This window comes from Lygodium microphyllum, chromosome 4 (assembly GCF_053477565.2).
Source record: "Lygodium microphyllum isolate KBCC chromosome 4, Lygodium_microphyllum_v1.1.10, whole genome shotgun sequence".
Taxonomy (NCBI): Eukaryota; Viridiplantae; Streptophyta; class Polypodiopsida; order Schizaeales; family Lygodiaceae; genus Lygodium; species Lygodium microphyllum.
The window spans coordinates 121,059,698-121,065,546 of record NC_141138.1 but is presented as its reverse complement, the minus strand read 5'-3'; the positions used below and the strand labels follow the sequence as shown (position 1 = coordinate 121,065,546).

Here is a 5,849-nt window from a genome sequence, read left to right as displayed (position 1 = left end):
TTGATATCCCGAGGGCATGGAGGAGATGCCACGGTTTATGTCAACGCGATGGTTGCATGGAGCTTTGATCGCAACATGTCACGAAGGGGCGGAGGTCTCAATCGAGGAGTGAAAATTCTCGAGGGGATGTAGTCCAAAGGTGATGACGTGTTTAGGGTTTGTCGTATCTATATTTAATATGTGACAACTAATTGAGTGTTTCAATATATAGTATAAAATATATAGTATAATATGGCTATGCGGATAACATTTTTACGTGGAGCATATTAACAATATGCACTCCATAACATATTGTGGTATCATGGCAAGGTTCGAGCAAGAGAGCCGACGACGAGCAATGGATCCAAATATGGTTATAGATGAGATGAAGTATTTTGGGAACTTGCAAAGTATTGTCACGGTGGATTATCGTAGTTTCTCCATGATCCTATTTGATGTGCAGTTCTTCAAAGTGGTACTTGAAGGAGCTGGAGCAATAGTTCGACGAGGTCCATCTGGATTTCTTGAAATAGATTCCGAAAAAAAATGGATGGATTTACGCGACACGTTTGTGTTGTCGACTCATTGTGAACAAGTGCATGAACTCATGTGTTTTTAAATTATATTGCGATATGGTACATGCCACAATAGTTAAATCTCTATTGTACGTGATTGTGAATATGTAATTTTCTATCAAAACCCCTGATGATCTCGATGGTGGTATGTTATACCTTTAGCTCTCCGAAGTGTGAGAGTATATGATCAAAGTGATGTTCTAAGCATAGATGAGGACAATATGCAAATAGAGGGGTCGATATTGCAAGGGGTGAAGGCCACCGAAAGCTTGGAGCATATAGAGAAGCCAATATCGGGTAACAATGATGGAAATATAGGAGTCCAAGAATTGTTTGAGAATGAGGTGGACTCATCATTTTGTGGTGACATGTCTATTGACCTTTTAGTGTATGCGGAGTTGTGTCAAGAGATTGACATGGGACTATAGGGTATTTCATACTTGGAGCATCCACCTACTCAATTCGTTGATGAATCGCTTATAAGAGTACATAAGATATGCATTTTAAGTAAGATCATTTTTAAAAGATTTATATTACGGTGCTTTGTATGATTTATATTGATTATGCTAACATCATTTTTTGTGTGTCCAGGTGACCTTTGTGGATATTTAGATTATCAGGATGAGCGACGAGGAGCTATAGGAGATCTTTATGCGTATATCTCCAGATCAGATGGTGAGATTCAGAGATACGGCGGACCAAGAGCTATCTCGGACATCATCAGGCTGCTCTATTAGATCTACTTCGACGCGCTTTGATGCTTTAGTTTCTAGCAGACGAGTTCAACGCTTCAGACTTAGGCTAGATGGAGGGAGTGGTTCAAGGGGATGTTACAGAGATCCGGATGCAGTGAGCCCACAGTCGGCTCGGGATACAGGTGCTACTCCTCGCTCTCGTGGTGGTTCGAGAGAGCGTGGCTTAGGTAGTTGCTATGGAGGTACGAATGCAGTGTCTCCATCTCGCCGATCTGCTGGAGTTGCGTCACCTTCGGGATTTGTCACACCTGTGGGAACGTCTACTCTAGTCACTTTGAATTTTGCTCAGTTGTTCGCAAGTGGCACCCCTATGGGTGCTACTCCGATAGATACTACCCCGGTAGGTACACTGGATGTACAGGGGTCTCTTGGATATGCCCAGAAGCGTGGTCGCAGGTGGGAGATAACCCATCTTAGGCATACTCTAGAGAGGTATGCCCACCTTATAGATGATAGATCAGGAGTCATTATCATAAATGATGAGGGGAGGAGGGTGATGGCTTGCATGAGAGAGTTGTGCCAACAAGTTTTTTGGCACGTCTTGGATCATTGAAATAACATATCGGAGGGGGACAATGACTACATAGTAGTATCCTTTCATGAGAAGTTTTCGGTACCAGTCGCAGCAGATAGATTTTCTACGGGCTAGATAATGGAGTGCATGCGTGCATATACATCACATAGACGATCGGATGCACGCAAGACACTCAAGAGTGGGGCTTCAAAGCCCGAGTGGCTAGACGTGGATGGCTGGCGCTGACTTAGGGAGGAGGCTACAGATTCTCCAAGATGTTGAAAACAGCAGCGCGAGATGGCGAGGGCATGACTAGAGATCAAAGTGATCCATCATCTTGGAAGTGGTGGCCACATGACATATCTGAAGGACTTTGTAAGTTTTTCTTTTATTTTGCTTGCTTATTTTTTTGCAATGTTCTTTGTACTGACAATCATGTTATTAACAATTGTATTTTGTTTTCTTTGTAGTACTCCATTACAAATCGCGATCCCATCGGCCTTGAGACTCGATATACAGAGAGGCATGGTCTCACTGCATTGATTGATCGATTGTATGGACGTGGTGACCCTGTAAGTCACTCATCTTTCTTGTCCGTAGTTACTATGTTTAATTAGAATGCATTATTGTATGGTGGACTGATGTGTAGTTGTTGCTTTTTTTGCAGAGTTCATTTGATGCTCCTTTGCGGTGGGACGAGATTTCAGATGGCAAGGATCTATAGCTCACCCTGGGATCCTTGGAGCTCACATACCCTTCTTTTTTGGTCACGTGACCTGTGTAGACATTTTTTATGTAGTAGTAGTATCTTGCCATGATTGTACCGGTCGCTTTCATTATGCGATAATATATTTATTTCATATATTAGTGTTATGATTTAAGTACACTTTATCATTATTTACATGAGCATTGTACACATTACTGAAACTATTTTGTATGGCCTAAATAAAGCACATAGTGCTATATGTGGCAGGGTATCTTGCTGCCCTGCCATAAAAATTATTTTTTTCCTCTTACCGTCGCTATTATCGTCACAAATTTACTGCATGCGTCGCTATTAGCATCACAAAGTGCGTCACAAAGTATAGTTATCAGCGTAGTTATTTGCGTCTGTACCGACGCAAATAGTAATGTTGATAACAACGCTAATACCAACTGTTATATGGCATCGCTAATAACGACACTTTTTGCGACGATGGGGGTAAATTTCTTTATGAACATTTTCGTCGCTTTTAATATTGGTATAAGGCCTATATCTTGTAGTGAGAATGCTTGAGCTTATGCCAAGAAATTGAAGGAGGTGTTTTTCAAATTCCAAGCCTCTATTCCCATTCCACTTATTGTCCAACTATAGTATTTTCTACATGGATTGGATTTCAATATCCAAGTGCAATTGAGTAGTGTTCATCTTGTTGATATAGATACTGCAATTACATGAGCAAAGGAGATAGAGTCGTGATTAAAAGTGATCTATGCATCTAGCGCAAATCTCTATGCAAGTCTAGGTCCTAACAATAATTTGGCATTCTGTTGATGTGCCCATGAAAATACATCCAAAGAGTATAAAAATGGTAAAAAATAAATAATGGATGAACTGTAAGTCAAAACATGGGACTGTAAAAGGAAAAAATATCGAGTTCAAAGGAACAAACATGGCTATAACATTAAAGTGCAATTGCGCTGAAGCAAGGGTGTGTTCACTTGAAAAAATGAGAAAAAGAGAAAAATAACGAAAGGGAGAAGGGAAGACCCCAGGTACGGGGTAGAACAAGAGGGATGGATGGGGGAGGGACCATAGCAGGGTATAGAAAAAAAATTATATCATTTAAAGAGCAGATAGAGAAGGGTTTTCATAAGTGTGTATAGAATAGATACGCAATGACTCATTCCTAGACTTAAAAGCTTAATGGATTGGTATTGCGAATTAGTAGGGGTCTAAAACTTATCAGTCAATCAAACCCTTGCATCCCCATAATTAAGCTATGATATATATATATATATATATATATATAAACATAAGAGATAGGATTAAAAACACTTGGCCTATTTAGCTAGGGGTTGATGTGGATAACATTGATGTGCTAAGGGTCGAAGTTGACTGAAGAGGTATCATAACTCTCCATAGCATACTTCAATCTAGGTAGGGACCAAGCATCAGTACCAAGGGGGGTAGCATTGTTAATAAAGATGCATTAAGTTGCTGAGGGGACAAAGAATACAAGAGTCAGCTCAACAGCCACTCATGTGGATAGAGTAGTCTCTCATTCCATACCTCATGTCACTTGAAGACGAATGAAGAAAACCCTTATCTCACACTGGTTTAGAAATTGACACAAGAGATGGCATAGAGAGAGTATTCCGGCTTCCAAAAGTGATGGTGCATCAATTCGTTTGGTCCCATTTGGGATAGGTGCAAGAAGGAAGGCCAAGGAGTATGGTGGTACAATGTACATTATATAATGACATGTCTTGATGTGGTGACAAAGGCTTATCCCATGTGTGTAGATGGAAACATGAACATACTTGACCCAAACATCTCACAATCCTTACCTCTCAATTGATTGAAGAAAAGATTACTTATGCTTAGTCCCACTTCTGTCTCACGCTTTGTTGGTAGATATAGAAGGGAAATCCAGCTCCTTACACCTATTGATGTAATCCTTATTTTCACTTGTGTAAAGGTTTGTATGCCTTGTGCACAATGGATGGTGCAAATGTGCATTCCATCTTGTGTTGGCATAGAGTGCGAGAAGGAAGGCCAGGGAGCCTTTTAGTGCCGTTCACAAGAACAAATCATGCTTTTTGCATTGAGAGGCCCAACTCAAGCGTGCAACACTCCATTCACACATCTCATCTCTCATTTGGATTTGAAGGGCAAGGATTGGTCACTCACCTCACCATGTGTCTCACACTTTGTTGATGAATATAGGGTAGTCCATACTCACATCCCCATCTGATTAGGATGAATACTTGCATCACTCAAAGGGGTTGTCAATGAAGATCAGCTTAGGCTTGTTGATGATGATGAATATCTTCTAAAGACGAGGCATACCCATGGAGTTAGCCAATAAATTAGGAATATGGGTTGTATGAAGAACTTTTGTCTATTGTAGGAGTTAGATGTTTTGTAAAGTGATAGGACAAAGTGTACCAAGGGAGGTAGCTTCAGGATTGTATCTTGGAAAATTGACTGATTACTCAACCAATCTATACTGCAGGATATTACTACCTTTTTCACAGCCTGTTTCCCGCCCAAGGGTATTACTACATTTGCTTAGAGTGAGGCATGTTATGACATGTAATTTCTTCATTTTCTTCCATAATATTTTATTAGTTTTTTATTTCTTTCTCTTCCTCCCACTCTCAAGGGTGTTGCCATCTTTTCCCGAAAGAGTAGGTTGGTATGGCAAGGACTGGTCATTTTCTCCCATAACTTATTATTTTTTCTCTATTTCTTTTTCAATAAAAAATCCCAGTGTTCAAAATTAACCCCACCACATTTGTTAGATTGGAAAGAAAAAAAATAGAATAGGAACAAGAGCTAGAATATAGGGCACAAAAGATATCAATCGCTTCAGCAATAAAATCCACATGGTGATGACTATCAAAGCAACATAAGAAGCATTAAGAAGCAATGCCAAAGGGAGAAATGGACTATGAACGATGATTTTCAATATCCCTAGAGAGAATGATACTTCTTTAGGCGATAGCCACTGATCATGAAAGGATCATTAGAAGCATCTAGAGCTATTAGGGTTGATTGTAAGTACATTCTAAGGGCCCATCCAATGTTGTTGAACCTTTCCAAGAAATGCTAAAGTGTGAATCATAGATAAGGATGAGATCACCTTCTTTTGAATTCTTTCTATTTGATGAAGCTATCATGGTAAGCTTTGCATCGAGCTTGTGTGGCTTCCATACATTCTAAGGCCATTCTTTGAGTGTCGTCCAAACATTCTAAGTATAGGAGATGGCAATGTAGGGACTCAACATCTCCTAGGCACTGTGTGATGGCCACTGGTCGTC

The 5,849-nt window shown here is 40.1% G+C and overlaps 1 long non-coding RNA gene across 1 annotated transcript; it reads left to right on the top strand.

The window, feature by feature from the left end:
• Window positions 1–1,161: 1,161 nt before the first annotated feature.
• Window positions 1,162–2,557, top strand: LOC148037550 (uncharacterized). The gene is made up of 3 exons (XR_015690790.1): window positions 1,162–2,198; window positions 2,294–2,395; window positions 2,491–2,557. It is a non-coding gene; the product is annotated as an uncharacterized LOC148037550 (long non-coding RNA).
• The last annotated feature ends 3,292 nt before the right edge of the window (window positions 2,558–5,849 follow it).